Source organism: Ptychodera flava, chromosome 20 (assembly GCF_041260155.1).
Source record: "Ptychodera flava strain L36383 chromosome 20, AS_Pfla_20210202, whole genome shotgun sequence".
Lineage (NCBI taxonomy): Eukaryota > Metazoa > Hemichordata > Enteropneusta > Ptychoderidae > Ptychodera > Ptychodera flava.
Genome location: NC_091947.1, coordinates 7,432,631 through 7,452,405, shown reverse-complemented (window position 1 = coordinate 7,452,405; position 19,775 = coordinate 7,432,631). Strand labels below are relative to the sequence as shown.

Below are 19,775 nucleotides of genomic sequence, written 5' to 3'. Positions count from 1 at the left end.
ATTGAGCTTATTTGTCACCACGTTCTATGAGCAAGGGACGAAGGACAGTACATTTATTTCTCGCAGGCGTTTTCGAAAATAACTTACCTGTTGTCCTAAAGTACTTCTGTATATGTTCATACATTCATTTATTTCTTAACCAGTCATATTTACACTTATTTCAACAAAAAATATGTAAATCTATTCCCTCCTAACATGTTCTATTCGGTGCGTGTACTACGTACGCCGTGTATAGCAACCGGAGTCTCAAATATCAACTAACGCACCTGTACGCACATCGTTTGAAACGTGGAAATTCCACTTCCTAATATAAATATGTAAGTAATTTGGTGTAAATTTTGCTGTTTGAACCTATTTAGCAGCTATATTTTCGCTTGCTTCAACATAAAATATGGAAATTAACCCTTACTCAGAGTTAGCCTCGGTCCATAGAAACGTGTGTAACAACGCTCAAAAGTTCCGTCAACTACCGCACCTGTACGCACGCCGCTTCAAACGCAAAAATAAACTCGCGAAGTGAAAAACAATGTAAAAAGAACTTACCTGGACGACGAATAATGAATAATATAAGTGAATTACTGAAAGATTACTGAAATTGACTTTTCTGAACGCTGAAATTCCTGACGGAAAAACAGGTGTTGGAGTCTGGCGTCACTGTATACTACAATAACTTGTGCAGACTGACGCGCACACGGGAGCGCAGCGTTCGCATTGACAATCGCGTTCCATGTTCGAATTCGGCATAACTACGTCACAGAGAATCTTTGTCACGATTGTGAAGCGCACATCTTCGCGTGAAAGTACGTGATTCTGCAGGTTTACCGAAGAGCAAGGTATTGACGCCTTGATTGGTGTATATCGCCACGTTCTCTGGCAGTGAAAGTGCGCAAACTACTCCCCGTCTGTTAGTTCAGATACCTTCCAGGCCGACATATTAAAAAGAAGTATATTTTCAAAAGTTTAACAAATTCCGATAATTTTATGAAGTGCAGAGCGATCTTCGTTTTAAGTTTGAGAGATTCATCGTCTTGTGTGCAATTATGTATAGGATTATATACGAGTGGCAGTGCAATCGTTCAAATACTGAAAGACGTGATGGCCGAAGGCCTGAATCGAGTTTAATATCTGAACGATTGCGCCCGACTAGAACGCTATATGACGAACAACATGTCATGTTATAACAACATTAGTGATATCGACATTTTAACAAGCTGACTTTTTCCTTATCTTCGGAACAAGAACGCATTGTATTAATACTTAGCTCAAATATGGCTTTGTCTTCCCTTCTTCACTGGAAACAAAAGTACGTTGACAATAGGGTTTCTTTTCATTGGTGAATACACGTCATAGAAAACACATACATTTTGTAGAAACATCCGAATGAATGTACCTCAGCTAAAACAATGGACAACACATGGATGCAATAGATTCTTTTTACATGGTTATTTATTCTTTGGTACCAATTATATTTTGGCACTGGCTTGCCGAAATGTTCAATTCACCGGAATGGATCAATCGCCTCGTCACTATGCTATGCTTCACAGTTTGAGTATTTAAACGACAGTCAGATTTCTTCTTTCTATTTGAATATGTTTTATTGGTAACAGTAAAGAACGGTTACAGTGCTTGTCAGAAAGGTGTAAAAGTAGAATGCTCAATTATCATTTATCGTTGATAGTATTTAAATCAATTTACAACAATATGTCTCTAACTAATTCAAGAGCAATTTCGTTCTCTGAGTGGTAGTTGAGTTTAACTTGTAGCTGATACAATGCACATTATGGTTTCCTATTGCTTATTCTCATCGCAAAATAAATCGGTTTCCTATAAAATATGAAATGATTTACTTCCCACTTTCATGGAGTAAATTTTACAACGTCCATTAAGAAAGAGCACGCATTTGAAAATTATATATTGCTGGTACCTTACATGTTAAAAAATGGTATCTATCTCTGCTAAAATTGCAAATGATATGAAAGACGAATTGCACAAGTAAATACATGTATGTTCATCATGATAATAATGATAGAGCTAAGTGACAATATGCACGACCCTGGCTAGACTTTACCGTAGAAGGGCGCTGGCACAGTTTATTGACGTCAATATCGATGTACGAAAGCGGCGTAACATAAGCCGGCAAATATAACACAGGACTTGCCGACGTGGTTCTTATCTGTTATCTCAGTTTAAAAACAAAACAAAACAAAACAAAACAAAACAAAACAAGAAAAAACAAAAACAAAAACGTAAACGGGCCAACACCGAAGATTAGTGACATGAAAATTCTCATTGCTATTTTAAAAACGATATGGCGATTGGGATAAGTATTTTCTAGCTATCCACAAGCGTCGTTCTGATGGAAGTTGTTGTATAATTGAGAAAACACGTTGTTTTTAGTCTGTACTATTGCGTCTGCCTTCCATGGTCCGACAGATAAATTTAATTTGGGATAATGGGATTTTCATATTTTTTAAAATTCTCAAAAGTGTTAGGTGCCGTATGGCTGAATGTTACTCATAAATACAAATGTGTAACTTAAAAAGAAAAGCAGATGAGCTTACTTTTGCAGATCAAACATACGATATTTCAACATCCAATTATCCCAAATTAGTTCCAATCGTGTCGGCGATAAATCTTTGTTATGTGGCGTACACAACCTTACTACATATAAACATGAACTCAAGCTGAAACCGAAAAAAAACCCACTTCGATAACATGCGGAAACCATAATAACGAACAAAAGTTACATGATGGGGACACAACTTAGCAGGAGAGAAATATAACTAGTGAGTCACAGTAACGCATTACAAGGAAACATCCAAGACAGACACTCGAATGGTAAGAAAAAATGAAAAAAAATGACTATTTTATTTTTTGGATAAGATTATCAAGCCAGTGGCTGTAACTTTTGATGAATTTTTGTTGTAGTGTTTAGGTAGAATGCGATTGAAATGGGACAATTCGCCGGGACTATCACATTTTTACAATACTTTTCTGTTCTTCCGCTTGCGGGGATTCATATTGAAGCTGTTGTAGAAAGCAAAGTTTTCATAGTCTTAGTTTTGTAAAATCGCAAATAAATGTAATTTTCCCCCAGAGTTAACACAAGTATGAAGGCCATTTTTGATTTTCAAATATTGGTAAATGTTAGGTCATATTTCTCTAGAGCTGAAACTTGTACGGTGACCCTTGATTCTTGTTCTTGATTTGGTAAGAGTGTGGTTAAAAGTTTAATAAGGGAAAGTTTGAGAAAAAATTCAAGTCTCTCAATTTCGAGGCGCGAATCTAAAGGCTTTCCTCGTAGTGTTTTTATTTTTCAATAATTATGAATAAAGGGAGGGGATAGAAAGTTAATTCCAATGCTAGTAATTTGCACTAGTTATAGTGCACTAGTTAGGGAGGAGGGGTTCAAACACCTCTACGGCATATACCACCGACAATTCACCCTTGCTCCAGTCTCACTTTGAGCTAGTGTACGATTCCATGATAAATGTGTAAAAGTCAACTGCCAGACTGTTATCATGCATCTATCAGTAATGTCCAACGTAGCAAGAGCCGCTTATTACCGCTTTTATTACCTAACGCCCATAAATAACTGTAAATTTTCAGGGTGGAGTCCCCCATTTTCACGACATTAGGAACATATTACACAAAGAGCAAAAATAATTTACGTGATTTCCCACACTGATAGCGGGACAAGTGTCGCCTCCCTCAAGGAAATTCTTGCCACAAACGCAATTGTCGAACTAAAATTATACAAAAGTAAAATCTTTCTGTAAAGAGATCGAAATTAACAGTTTTCATCCTTTAAACCTTCTAATTTAACAAAGAAAGCACAGGGGTACGAGTAAATATTTTTGTATTTCACACAAAACACAAATTTATATTGCTGCACGGACCATATAGTAGTTGTGCTAAAATCGACTCATCATGTAATAAAATGGTAGTATATCAATGAATTACGAACGATATTCATTTTAATTTGAGGATGTAGCATTGCTTGTAATATAATATTTGCTCTCGGTAGGTGGTCGTTCTCACAACTCATCGTTGACATTGCTCGATAAAACTGCTCTTCTCCACGATGTCTAAAAACTTATGCGTGTTCACTTTTTCTACATACATACATACATACATATATACATACATACATACATACATACTTACATACATACATACATACATACATACATACATACATACATACATACATACATACATACATACATACATACATACATACATACATACATACACACACATACATACATACACTTGAGCAAGCATGCCGGGAATAGCGCCACCACCGATATAAATCAATTTAATTCCAAAAGGGAAGCGATCCGTGATTTCCATTCCTATCCTGTTCAGATTAGCATAAATTGCTGTTTGTACATAACTATCCAATATTCTAATTACTTTCAGACTGGATTTGGCGGTATTTTTAGTTTTTGGTGATGTTGAGCCGCGATATTGAGTTTCAGTTCGTGTGCACATGTCGTTGCAGGCATCATGCGTGAGAAAATGTGCGAGGTTGATGGGAAACCGAACCTTTACTACTTAAAGGCTATTTCAATATCCTGACAAGGTCGTTTCTTGCTGTACTGCATGTCATTAGACTATATTGAAGGCCGGTGTTTTAGACGGGCATAGTCCTACTTTCCCATTTGGTTGCGTCCATTTTTCATAATTAGGGAGACATCATTATTCAAGGCCTAGGGAGGGGGCAGGGGCGGAGGAATTTCATAGGAAACTCTTTAACTTCGAGTAACTGCCTGCCAACCATGATGAATTTGAGTAACCCCTCTTTCTAACACAGACATTTTGACTGACCACCCACTTAGAAAAGTTAAATATTAATACATGTATTTGTAAAATTTACAAAAATACAGCAATAGTACAGACCTTTCAAATCTTGGTGTACCCTGCTAGATTATCATCGGTTATGTCATGATGGTTGAAAAGGGTGAAATAAACAAAATGAAATTCAAAGTTTCAACAAAATGTTGATATAAAAGCTCACGCTATAGCACGTATCCAACCTTATATAGTTATTTACCTTGGATAGAATCATGACAGTGTTTTCACTAGAGTATCTGACTGGGCAGAAATTGAAAGTACGGGGGGAGAACACGCGGGAGGATGAGGGGAAGTGTCAGAGGGGTTGTCCCCTCTCTTAAGTGGAAATTTTGAGAAATTGATGAGTGCAATGAGTCTGGTGCAATCTGACAGATGTTTTCAGTTTGTATTTTTACTAAGTAAAACTGTTAGAACACCCAAGGGGGAGAGCACGAGAGGGGGTGTCCCCTCTCTCGCATCGAAAATTTTGAGAAATTGATGTGTGAAATGATGCAGTCTGAGAGGTGTTTCAATTCATTTTGCATTTGAGCAACCCCCTTGTAGCTTTCAAATTTTTGAGTGATTCCCTCACATTCCTCCGACCCCCAGGCCATAAATAATGACGGCTCCCTTAGCCATGTAAATCCCATCCATTGGCCAGTCCATCGAAACTGTCCCCAATCAGATTGGTGAGACATTTACCCTTTTCACTCAATTCGATGACTAACAGAGGTCAGCCTGGACCACTGTGAGACGATGTAAAACACATCCCTCAATTGTTAGACTTAACCAGTTCAACATAAAGTAGGCATTTTGACATTTGAAGCGGAGCTGAACGACTTGCTCTTGCGTGAAAGAGTCGTTTATGCATTTACTCAGCAGTGCGAAATTCAGCGAAGTCTGGGTCTGAATCGTCTCATGGTTCCCCAAAGAAGATCCTTTCCGTGTTAGGAACGTTGAAATCACGTGACTGTGAAGGGAAAAAACAGCACAGAGAGAGAAAGAAAATATCGGTAAGACTTTAATCTGTAAAACCATTCATGGATAAACATTTAGCAGTGCCTATAAAATGTTGTCTGTGCATGTGGCCTGTCAAATGGATCACTTGTACTGACACATTTGTTCAGGATATGTCGTCAAATTCATTAACCTGTAACCTTTCTTCACCCCGAGCCTTCGCAATCTAACTCCAATTTCAACGACGCCGATATCTTGCACAGGACGAGACAGACTGACATTTTTTGTACGTATAAGCCCTCTTACTGAGCTACTTTAGTTTAACGCCTGTACGATGATGCCATGTGTTGTAAAGCAAGATCGCCCCCACAAGTCTGTTTGAAGCAATCAGAGATTCTGAACTCTGCTCATGTGCACGTAGTATTCTAGTTTGTGGTATGCCGTACCCACCATCCCCGGGAAAAGTCAATATTTTGTATGAATGAATTTCAAATATCAATATTTTGCACGGGGCAGATTTCATAGACAGTTCATATCTCAATTTTGATTACTATAGAAAGAAGGTCATCAGGTTGACAACATCGTTTTCAGGCACATACAGCAATTCGACTTAAACCCCCCCCCCCCCCCCCCCCCATTTATTCACATCAGGAGCAGTACCACAATTTAATCCTCTGACCTCAAATGTGTAGTTTCACAGCATTGTTTTAACGCAACGGCGTCTTGTGGCCCACTTACAGGGTAAATAGGAACACGGGGTAATTGAAATCACATTTACAAGGTATTTTCACAGCCCGCAATAAAATGTTACGTGGCATAGGCCATTCGTACTTATTCGAGTCTCGAGAACATTGTGCTCGGGGATTGAAAAATATTTTGTCAAAATACAAATGGTAACGACGTTCGTGTATTTCCCTCCCACTCTAATACACCGCTGAGACAGCCAGTCTGTCGACAGCTTTTTCGCCTGTAAATTTTAAAGCATTATATTTTATTGACACAATAACCTTTTCGATAATTCCATTACAAAAGAGGAAGTACATGTGACCTTGGTAAGCTACATACGATGTTGGCAATGGTATACATTGACAGCGCTTTGCAAGGAGCGTAAAACGAAGGAATAAGACGCCCTGACGTCTACCAACCGCTGATTACCGCCAAGGTCATTGCCAGTTGATGGCTTCAGGGCATGATCAATCTCCCATAATGTTTTTTATGATTTTGTCGGCAAAGATTGAATATATATATCTTCATTTCTTCACTTTGCCGTTAAGGGCATCTACATGTATGTATTTGCTGTATAGCACTGTATAGCAGCTGTTGATCATGCGCATACTTATGGGACACAGATGCACACACAAATATATGTATATATATATATATATATATATATATATATATATATATATATATATATATATATATATATATATATATATAAGATATATTCGTCTGATGATCGCTACAGAGAACACGTATAGCATGAAACACTGAGTAACGCCTGAGTCCTGTTTTGTACTTGTTATATATATATATATATATATATATATATATATATATATATATATATATATATATATATATATATATATATATAGTTATATAGTTATATAGATAGATATATATATAGTTATATAGATATATAGATATATATCTTTGCCCTCGCTCTTTGTGTTTAATAGTATAATTGAAATCTGATTGACATGTACCTAAATGGTGAATAAAAGTGTCATACAGATACTTTTCCTCACAGGATAAGTTCTTTTTAGAGAAGCAATTACGCCAATACAGCGATGTAGTGAAGTATTAACATAATTTAATACTAAATGATAGAGTCTTTGTTTCCAGAAAGCAAACGACCTTGCGGGACTTACATGGTGAAGTTGATCAGTCGAAGTAAACGGTTCATGAACATGGCATAGAATGTCAGTCGGTACAACTTTAACGTTCATTCTGGTTTGTTTGGGATTGTAAAAAGTGGCAGTTACTTCAATGTTTATTGTCCTGCTTAACTGTTCGATGTAAATATTATCAAAATGTTATCGATTAGGTCGAAGCAAGAGTAACTGAATGCAGTTTTGAAAGTTTCTTCATTTTCTCCCGACTCACTGATGGACAGTTGTATCTTGAAACTATTTGTCCTTCGCCTTATTTAATATCGTTCAATAATCTTAGACTATCATGCATGTGGCAATAGTGCCACATTTGGATGTATTTATTTCCCAGTATTGAGAACGATATAAAATGTACATTTATGTCGAGTCCATTTGGGTTCGTATTCAGAATGTGATCCTCAACGTAAAGTTAGAATGCACCTCAGGGATGTTCGGACTCTCAACTTCGTTCAATACTTTTCTAGTCTACATATTATTGGAGCTGAATTTATAGCTCTCGGAGTAAGAAAATATTTCACCGTCTAAGTTTTTCGGAAAAAATTCCTACTACAAGTCGGGGTGGTGGTCATTTTGAATTTCAAATATCAGTAATTTGTTTCTCTAGTACCAAACTTTGCACGGTGACCCCGGATTTTCTTTCTTGATGTGGTAAGTTCGAGCAAAAGTTGAAGAGGGACTGTGGTTGAAGTCTTTCACTTTCGAGGCGCATACTACATTAAGCACTGTGATTTCAACATCAGGTATACGTATGAGCAGGGCGCGTCTAAGTGCAATGGTCTTGATAATCATTCCTTCGTTCCCCGGGAAAAACGTAAGTTACAGCGATTTCGGTGGCATTGACGTCAGCGTTGAAGGACAAACAAACAAACAAACAAACAAACAGACATGCACATATATGAATCTGTCCACAGCAATGGCGGAGACCAGGACAAATAAATAAGTTGACATATATGAAACAGGCAGCCAAGCAAAGAGACCACTCGTGACAGAAACCAATAGCGACAGCTGTTCGGTTTAAGGTTTGCACACATCGCATATGTTTAACTATACGTTGCAATTTGGTGTCCCAGATGGGATTTATATACTTGATTCATAATTTGTAACTGTGGTATAGAATGACGCCTTACCAAAACAACAGGCGTACTGATAGTTATCATATTGATGGGTGTTGATGTGTGCTATTCCAGATGTTTGGTAAAAACCATCACGATTGACAACGATGGTTAGGCCTGCAAAACGATTCCCGACACAAAGTGTTGAGAGAAAAGACTTGGTGTATTTTGCAAACAATATAGTAACTGTGACTCCATACATGGTCTCGGACGACCTCGATGTTGTAACTGATCTAATCTGCAAAACCTTTGAAACATCTTTTTCTGCAGAATGGACAAACTTGTGCAAACACGTAAATACAAAGATCTCAGAAATTGTACTGTAAGAAATGTAATTTCTCGTCCGTCGTAGCCTCTATCGTTCTCTCTGTCAGAGACAGACAGACAGACAGACAGACAGAAACACATATACATACATACATACATACATACATACATACATACATACATACATACATACATACATACATACATACATACATACATACATACATACATACATACATACATACATACATACATACATACATACATAAAGACATACAGACAGACAGACAGACAGACAGACAGACAGACAGACAGATGGAAAGACGGACAGACAGACAATATTACTCACAAACAAACTATGACCAATGGGGAGATTCACGCAAACACGTCATTTTACAGGGCAAGACATCGTCAAGAGCAGTATGAAATACATCATTGACGGAATAAACGACAGACCCTCGGAAAGCGAAACAATAAGAGTTAAATAACCTACTAAAATCCAATTTTTAGGAGAACTTTTAGAAGACCTCTAATGTATTCACAATGTAATAAAGAAGACAGAGGAAACGAGACAAATGTCATTGCGCATGTCTGTCAATGATGAAGGAGGACAAGGAGCATGTTAATGTATAGGAAATATAAAAACGTAATCTTTTATCATCACAACATTATTTCCTGATTAAATAAAAAGTTTCAACCATTACATTTAATCATAACATCAATTAAATTGCACGATTTTTATTGATTTACTTTGATAAATGATAGGAAGTGGGATAATTATGAACTTCAAGTCGGCCGTATCAAATGATTATAATTGTGACATATGGACAATCTATGACATACTTGACTAACTTTCATCGGAAAAATCATGCACCATGGATGTCAAAATTTTAAGGAGTGTTTTCTTTGAAGATTGGTTTTAGGTTTTGAAAGCCAAGAAGAACATGGACTCTTGAAAATTAGCAACTGATGATGACTACCGACCGTGCAAGATGCTGAGACACTATCGCGTGATTAGTTACTACTATATAATAAAAAAGTTCGCGTGTTGCACTCTGTCGCCCCAGATTTTTCGGCCCGCCGTTCTCCGATGCCAGATCGCAGAGGGATGCGGTTTTTTGCCGCCGCGTTCTCTGTACGGTCAAGAACACGATGGTGCACAAATTAGATGCTAAAAATTTATATTTTCCACAAAAAATGCGATTTAGATTTAAATATTTGATAAAAATTATTTATTGCTTGGTAAGCTTTCTCACGCCCACTGTGACACATTAAAAGTGACGGGCTGTTGCTATAAAAGTAGCTTGCCAAGCAAATGCACACATCACTTGTGCATTCAGTGCCTTCCATTTTGTTGCAGGCACGTCTGTGTGCCATGTACAGTGCCCGTTTGACGTTCTGGTCACATTTGATAAATCTTGAGATCATGCGAGAAATCATATGAGAAATGACGCAAGAAATCATACGAGAAATCATGCGGCAGGATTGTCTTAGCTACATGAACTTGTTAGACTGTTGGTCTGCGCATAAAATGTTTGCTGCAATCATTTATGCAAATTTCAAGATGGCTAGTTAAATTTCTTGAAGGTAAATGGACAACGTCATCAATTTGTGTATAAACGGGACGTAAAACTGTTGCTTTGGCTACTGACAGTTAGAGTTGAAAATTTTCGGTTAGAACCAAGAACGCATATACTCTAAACATATATTTTCTTTCTCAAAACCACCGTGAAGAGCAGATGTAGGTTATAACTTGTCATATCCACAACAGAAGACCGAATATTCACATACTAGTAGTTTATTTTGTTAAGGGTTTTGTTTTAATATCTGCCGCCGGTAGCAAATGAATGGTGGGGGTATAACGAAGTGATTGTAAGCAGATTCTGCGTTAAATTGCCGAGACAGACGTTGTGCCGTTATGCCATGGATGTAACTTGTGTCAAACATTCGGTGACCAGCTAAAGGAACTGGTTTCTTTTGAAATATACAAGAGCGATTTGGGAGAACATTAGATAAAATTAATCCTATTTGTATATTTGGCAACTGCGGCAAGTAACCTTAGCAACCAGTGGTAGGTTATCCCATGTTCCCGACAGCCGGCAAACGAACGGAGTATTAGCGGGCAATATGATCGCTGATTAAGACGTGTTGTTATGTGCGTAAATATTGCTGAAGTATCGCTGTTCACAGTTCCAGTCTGAAACCCACACAGGACAGAACACGATAGGACCTATACGGTGTCTGTGTAAACAATTTGTTTCTAACCAAACTTAAATATTGAATAATGTCTTGAGAGCCAATTTCCGCGACGATTTTTCTGAGTAAACGCCAGTGACATTAACATGCTTCCGTTCGCATTGCCCAAAAGGTGACTGCACTCTAGAAATGTTACACGGTGAACAAACCGACAGGCTGTCAACGACGGTCGCGAGACAACACTGTGGAACACAAACACAAACACATACCCATCAACAACGGCAAGGATTTGGTTAGACTGAAGTCATGTTCTGCATGGCTCCTCCATTAGGGATGGAGTTGGCAGAGTGCCCATAGTACACGATTGAATCTTCAGTCTAGAAATCGGCATGTGTGTGTTTGTGCTGGAGAGTGATATTTGTAGTGAAAAGGAAAAAACGAGCAATACTGTCTACCCAAATACAGCTATTATGTTTGTCCAGACTGTACGTGCTCAGAACAGCGCATGGAAGTGCCTATATTTGTTAGTGAAATTTATCTTTGTGTGAGAATGCCTTTTCAATATTCAATTCATTTTTTCTTTTTTTCTGTTGTAGAAAACTACTTGAAATATTAGAACATTTTCATATAATTGATATAATAAGACATAGTATAATTTTTTGTGGATTAAAATAATAAATTGTATGGAAAGAACTCGATACTTTTCTTCGAAAACAAATTTCAGCAATTCAGATTTTGAAAAATATCACTTGGACAATGTTCGAATGGGAAGTGTACATTCTGGCAAAACGTTGTAGCAAGTAGGCCTATATAAAATTATGGCTTTTCAAACTGTGAGTAAGACGTCAAAATCTTCAAAGAGAATGATTTTTTGCCGCAGCGGGGATAATTATTTAAATTACTGTAACCATGGTTATCAGTATGGTATTTACGAAATTTCACTTCGTGGTTTTGGAGCCGACTTGGTCTGAATCGATTAAAGTTTAACTGAACCGCGCCTTCACTGCAAGTCTCTTTATCCGGAAGAACTGATCATGGGTTTCTATGGAACACGGTCTTGTCTCGATGCTACCACCTTAATATGCGATGAAATTACAAGAAGCGACACTATGGCATGATAGCAATTTAGTTTTAAGGAGTCCCTCTCCTTCGCCTTGGGGATCACTCGTCCAGCTTGCTCAGAGGTCCCCCCAGGCTTCTTCAAAGTATTTACTTCATGAAGACGTCAAATTTGTTTCAACTACATATGTATTTATGTATAGGCAGACAAGCGTACACCAGCCAGATACACCTTCTCCAATGTCTAAGACTGTCTTAATGTAGATAGAAAGTTGTGATTCGAGTTATCGAATAACGGAGTTTTTAACAATACCATATGGGCGTGGCTTGAATCATACAATAAATATGAATTAAAGATAAACGAACTCACCCAATCATGAATATTAAAAGAGTTCATGAAGTGATCATCTGACATGCTGATGTTACCATTAGTTATTCAAAAATTACACGTTATTAAGCTATCATGTTATGTTCGTTCATTAACTCAGGTCCAGGGCCGCCTCTGGATATGTCGCAAGGTTGTGATAAGATCCTAAAAAATTGATCCGCCTCTCACTCACTCATTGAGGCCAGCTCAAAACCAGGGCCAAAATATATCGTTCACACACATTTTTGACCTGGTCGCAAATTTGTGTAAACTCTGAACCACTGAACCCCCTCAGACTCGATAAAAATTAGTGTGCCCTAGGGCCGATCTGGAGCCGACACCCCTAGGGCCGATCTGGAGCCGACACACCGCGTTTATATTTCTAAAAAACAAGGACCAAATCAGAGGCGACTGTTTTGGGTTATACTAGATTCACACTGAAGAGTTTGGGTCGTCTCTGAGTTGGTCCTGGTGAACGCGTTTTGTCGGCCCTGGGTAGGCCTAATTCATGATGTGTCTGAGGAACAGGATGGGTTCAGATAAAGTTGACACAGATTTGCAGCCATGGTCGTCCCAGTTTACGCCGTTACAGTTGGCCTAGAGCGAGGTCAGGAAATGATTAAGAGGCGGAAGATTTAAATACAGTGTGAACGCTGACAATTGTTCTTCTTCTCGCATCACAATCTTGCGCCAGGCCATCCCGAATCTCGCCAGGCCATCCCGAATCTCGCCAGGCCATTCCAAGTGTGAACCTAGCATGACTAGTATTTGAGTAAACTAGCTGCGCTTTTCTATGTGTATAATTTAAACATATGTTGGTTCATCAAAGTTTTCAATTAACATAAACGTAGACAGGTGCTGTCCTTGTCTACGTTAATATCAAAAATAATTCAAAATAAATTACATACCTGCAATGTTTTAATGAATAATATCGGTGTCAACGACCGCTAGTCGCATGACCCTTTATGTTATAGGTGCTGAGAACATTGAGGGGCGAGTTACCTCCGCGACGCATCACAACCGAGAACTCTGTATTTTGAAAATGAGCTTTGTAGTATCTGTTCTCTCGCGCACAGAAGATGTGTGGATTGGCTGCAATGCAGATTGTCATGGCGGATGTTTAAGTAAGTGTGGTTGGAATCTTGTCCGTTGCGGCTTAGCTACAGGCGCCCACAACTATCACTGGCAGTATAGTGACGTATTATAGGCAAATTACAATCACACTATTGAGGAGACATCGGTTGGACTGAAAGAAACTCCGTGAATACAAAACGTTTCAGAAAGTTCGGGCCATTTTTCGAATTTTCTTTGAGTTAAAAGAAATTACTGTGCCTGTCGACATTAGTACATGTGCAGAATGGAGCGCGAGTAAACAAAATTGCCAGTATTACCTCGCCGTTGTCAAGGTAATACTGGTGTAGTTAACTTCTATGGATACCTTTGTGGTTGAATCTGAAAAGAACGAAAGACACATGATAAGGCACAACTAAATCCAAATCAGAGAAGTTTCTAATCGTGCTTGTACATACACGCATCAACTGACGGTAGTCTGTTTGATTGCGTTCGTGGAGTTGTCGTTTCGGCCTCGTGGGTATTCGGTTTCGGTTTTAATCGCAGGGATACCAAAATGCAAACAGAAACCACATCATCAAATAATGCCGCCACCGCATGTCTAAAAGGGTAAATTGCTATAAAACCAGTGATTTAGTCCGGTTTAGCGGGCCTTGTCAATTAGTTTCAGTTCTGATTCATGGCGAGCACTCGTAGAGACAAATCGTTTCACATCCGGGCCAACCGTGACGTCAGCAATGCGAGCATCATATATACTCGGCAGCCCAGATTAAGAATCTCCGTTTCAGCTAAATTTAATAATGACGTAAATACCGGTAATTTACTGGCGATTGTTTGCGGCATTAGTAGACTCTCTCAGCGCTTTCTCCATAAACTTAATGATTATTACCCTACGGAGCACATTTAAATGAAGTGGAACAGACTAATAGGTCGTGTCAATGACAGGACTTGATTGTAAATGATTGCCATTTCGGTACGCGGCATTACTTTTATTTTAAATCAGTATGTTTGTATAGATGGTCTCTCCGCGAAAGACTTAATGACCTTTGTCCAGACCTGTTGATTCCCTCATAAATAATCGAGCATCGTCGAGTATTTTACGTCAGTCACACCCTAGCTCTCGACGTAAGCAATGCAATTGAGTGTTAATTCTTTTCTCCAAACAGCCGCAATATCGCGGAGACCGCACACGTAATATCCAGTCCTTCCAAATCACCAACGGTGGCCCTTCGTGGCCTGACGCAAATATCTGTCAACTGATGCAAAGATAATGTGAGCGAAGTTTAAAGGTCTCTCAAAAGATCCCATGATTACAGTTTTAGAACTGATTCTGTGCAGGGAAAAATTTGCGAGGTAATTTAGTCCATCAGAGCTATCTGAAGTATTTGAGGGAAAATCTGCTCTTTATGGTCGTTAGGAAGCTGTCAAGAATTGATGTGGGTTACACAACAGGTTGAAAATTAGACGCACAATCTTCCTGTCGCAAGAAAATTATGTACCAGTAAGTAATTTATCTCTGTCTTCTATCTTTTCGTCGCTCAACGTATCTGCCTTTCGCTGTCGACATATGTTTAGTGTCCTTGCCGTAGGTCTCTCTGTTTCTTGCTGTGAAAAGGTCTTCCTATTTCTGTTTGCTTTCCTCTGAATGTCCCTGCCTGCGTCTGCCTCTCTAAGCTTTTCTGAATATCATTTTGTAACTCTTCTGCAAACCCCTGTCGGTTTGTCCCACTCCAAGTCAATCTTTGCAGCTTTTTTTCTGTCTGACTCAATGTCGGTCATTCAGTCAACGTGTTCGTCAGTACTGAAGCCAGTCAGTTATCCAGCCAGTCTTTCAGCGTGTGTGTGTGTTGTATGTGTGTGTGTGTGTGGTGTGTGTATGTGTGTGTGTGTGTGTGTGTGTGTGTGTGTGTGTGTGTGCCATTCTCTCTTTACAACAACATGTTGTGTATTCTTAGCTCGTCTCGTGGCTCCGAGGCATCAACATGAGTCACAAGACTTTTAGCATCATTTCCGTTCCAAAGTGACAGCGGTTTACATACACTCCTGACAGTGCAATATTTATCATATGTGATGACACTTCAAATATAGGAGTCCAATCAGACGGCTAAATATGTTCATCTTTTGTGTAGACATGGATGAGCCAGCGCTAGACCTTGCTAACATTTATGGTGACTCGCTTTGTCTTATTCGAGCAATCGTGAAGTCTCAGATATGAGATTTTAACATTGGCAGGATTTTGGCTTACATAGAAGCTAGTGAAAGTGTTTATCGGCATAAAACATCATTTAATTAACTGGCCGTTAACGATTCGCGCAGTGCCAGTAAGGACCCGACAGTAACCACTGTATCTCATTTACCAACGGTAAGGGAGCCTTCAGTAATTACAGGGGGTGGGCCGGGGGAATTGGGGGAGGGTCACCTTTTAGAAAACACTTCAAGGGGGAGGGTCACTTTTATCTGGAGGGGGGAGGGTCACTTTGTACAGAAGCTGATTTTATGGCCAAAACTTTGATTGTCCATGTGATATTTCCTGAATTGGAAATCACCAACAAAATACGTACACATTATAGACCGCCATGCATAGTGAATTGACATTTCAGTGAAATTCCAAAATCAAATTTCTTACACAACCATGGACTTGTAACCACTCTAGTCTAATCAAGAACAATAACCTAAATAATCAAGCATACATAAATGCACAGATTTATCTAATTTTGTACTGAAAAAAAATTATTCATAGTTTCATCATAGACCGCAATGCATAGTGAATTGACATTTCAGTGAAATTCCAAAATCAAATTTCTTGCACAATCATGGACTTGTAACCACTCTAGTCTAATCAAGAACAATAATGTGAATAATCAAGCTTACATAAATGCACAGATTTATCTAATTTTGTACTGAAAAAATAAATTATTCATAGTTTCATCATAGACCGCAATGCATATAGTGAATTGACATTTCAGTGAAATTCCAAAATCAAATTTCTTGCACAACCATAGACTTGTAACCACTCAAGTCGAATCAAGAACATTAACATCAATAATCAAGAGTACACAAATGCAAAGATTTACCTATTTTTGTATTGGAAAAAACTATTCATAATTTCATCATAGACACCATGAATAGTGAACCAACTTTTTAGATGAAATTCAGAAATCAATTTCTTGTACACAAATGCACATTTTACTTCCCTATTCAAGCAAAGTACATTTAAATACATTATCAAACATATATAATATACAGATATAGCATGTTGATATTTTGGATGAAGCACTAAATCAGCCACATCTTGCCTTCTTATAGTTGCACAAAATATGGTGACCCTCCCTCAAATGTATGAAATACCATATCTCTTCAAAAATTCTTGCGGGATAAATTGCGACTGTCCCTCCAAATACACCAGCCCTCCCCTTTGTAATTTGTCCCTAACATAACAATTGAACCAATTGTTATGTAAATTAGCTGATACTGTTTCAGTTATTCCTTGGGAGAATACCGCAGTGGTTGAGGGGAGGGTCAAGTTTTAGAATGTCGGACAAGGGGGAGGGTCACATTTTAGACAGGAGGATAGGGGGGAGGGTCACATTTTACGGTACAGGTGTGCGCGAAATTCCCCCGGCCCACCCCCCTGTAATTACTGAAGGCTCCCTAACAGACTTCGACGCAAAAATTTAGGATAGCCAGTCGTGTTCGAGTTTGCCCCTGTTATGATTACTTATGTCCTTTTTAGAGAAAGAATAAAGTGACCGTCATTTTGCATAGGTCATATTGATCCTACAGGGAATAATAGTCAAATTTGCAATGGTTCATAGGAAAGTCACTATTGCACATCAGTATTCAGTCACGATTTAGGTTACCGTATTATATGCTGTCATAATAACAATAGCAGTAACAACATGGAATGATTAGTACTTTAAAATTCAATTTCGGTCACATTTACATGATCACAGATATTCAGACAGGTATAATGCTACTCCAATGCGACGCACGGCGCGTATCTCGAGCGACGCTAAACTACGTCTACTTTCAATAATATGGTTCAGAACTAATTTTAACAATACCCTTGGATAGTAGAACATTGAATATATACATTTTTAGATATTTAATTAAGATTGCGACAGTTTTTCTTTCAATTACGGAAACTCTCCTGAATAACAATAAAATACTTCAATCTGTATAGAAATGCTCAGATAGTGAAATATCGTAAATTTAATGCAAAATTTAACGAGGAAATTGACACTGAAAATGAATGATACATGAAATGCATGATATTTATATTTTTCATTATCTCTTTTGATTTTGATACAAACAATGCAAAGTAGCCAGAAAATCGAACCATCACTGATGGAGATAAATAAAGCAATCATTTTGAGACTATAGCTGGCCATCTTGCACCTATGGCTCCGCGACATGGCCTGTCTGAGCTGCGACGACCAGCGTGCGTTGCGTCGTGCGTGCCCGTTGAAATTAATTGTGAATTTGTGTCAGTCTGAGTACCGTTTATTGATGAAATATTGATGAAGTTATACATTTGTTGTTGTATTCAGTCCGAGCATCACATGGACATCCAAAAACCGAATAATGCAAAACTTTCGGTGTGAATATCTACTAGGCGTGGTACAGACAACTTTTAAAATTGTTCGACATTCTTTTTGCCTGTGTGCGAATTTGGTTTTGGATCATTATATGTAATATCAAAATTTTAACTCTGACATAGATGTATTTTCGTATTAACATTTGATTTCATACAAACAGGAAAAACACATGTTGATTATGATCGACACTTCCGTTCGCATTGTTCTCATACCTGTACTTGGCCTAGCTCACGCGCCAACATTTTTGCATCTGCTATGTATAAACTTTTAAACTTTATACTGATATTCATAACTCGTCCACTCCGCTAAAAAATCCCCTGCACTCTAAAACTTCTTAAAGATTGACAGATCACGATACTCGAAGCCCGATCATTGCCTTTCCTCAATTGCGTACATGCGTCGCCGAAAGTAAGGTGAGCGAATTCTTAGCGACTAGGATTCTGGATAATACCGGAAGCTTTTACACAAAAACATATTTTGCGCCATTGACTGGAGGTGCCACATCCAGGTGGAGAGAAAGAGGAAACATGGTTTCACATCACTAAGTGGTTTTCCTGTTATCAAACGGTAAGAAACATTAACTTGCAGAAACCATTACAACTGCAATAAAAGTAGCTTATCTTTCACCATGCCAACGCTCTGAGAAGACGTAATCAATGCGCGATCGTTACCGTACTGAACCACGGGCGTTTTATTTTAGGAGTTTGTCTTTCGTAAAACGATTTCTATTTTCCGCTGATGAGTAAACCGAAATTGTATCTCCCGAGGATTATTAGACCAACTTAGTCGGTTTTATTGGTGAAATTTCACCTCGAAGGTTTTTGTATTTGCTTGTTATATTTGATATTTTCACTAAAGGAGATAATAGATTCGGGCGTAAAACCATGGGAGATGTTGTAACATTTTAACAGGTCAACGGTTTATTGATTCAATCATGATGCCTATAGTGATTTAGGTTTCCATAGATAAGCCTAGCTGTCCTCTTGGATCAGGTGCGTTCATCAATACAAGACAATGGCTAGCTACACATGTCTGTATTGCTTACCAGCGCAAGATTACTCTGAACGTGTCAGACCAACCGCATTCCCTTCTTTTGATAAGATTTAGGTGCAAACATCAGAAACATGCCGTGATTCGAAGACTTGTTCAACTTAAAGCACGCTGTAAAGTTGAATATCATATCAGTCATCTTTGGTGTTATGCTGACAGTGTCATTCATCAATGTCGGGATTAATCGGAAACGCCGCAAGGGTACGTCCTGAAGACCCACCACACCAATATTACTGACTTTAACTTTCGAAGACATAGCGTGTCTCGGTTTTGACGTGTGGCTATGCCTCTTCTATACTGCCTGATATATCATTTCAGAATCGAATTATAAAAACATTTCTGGGATTCGTTAACGACTGTCACC

The 19,775-nt window shown here is 38.4% G+C and overlaps 1 protein-coding gene across 1 annotated transcript in view; it reads left to right on the top strand.

The window, feature by feature from the left end:
- The first annotated feature begins 14,982 nt into the window (after positions 1-14,982).
- The window catches only part of LOC139119891 (dopamine receptor 2-like), a 55,954-nt gene continuing 51,161 nt past the window's right edge, over positions 14,983-19,775 (top strand). The window contains exon 1 of the mRNA XM_070683834.1: positions 14,983-15,264. The gene's annotated coding sequence lies outside the window, so the exon portion shown is untranslated. The remainder of the gene's footprint in view (positions 15,265-19,775) is intronic.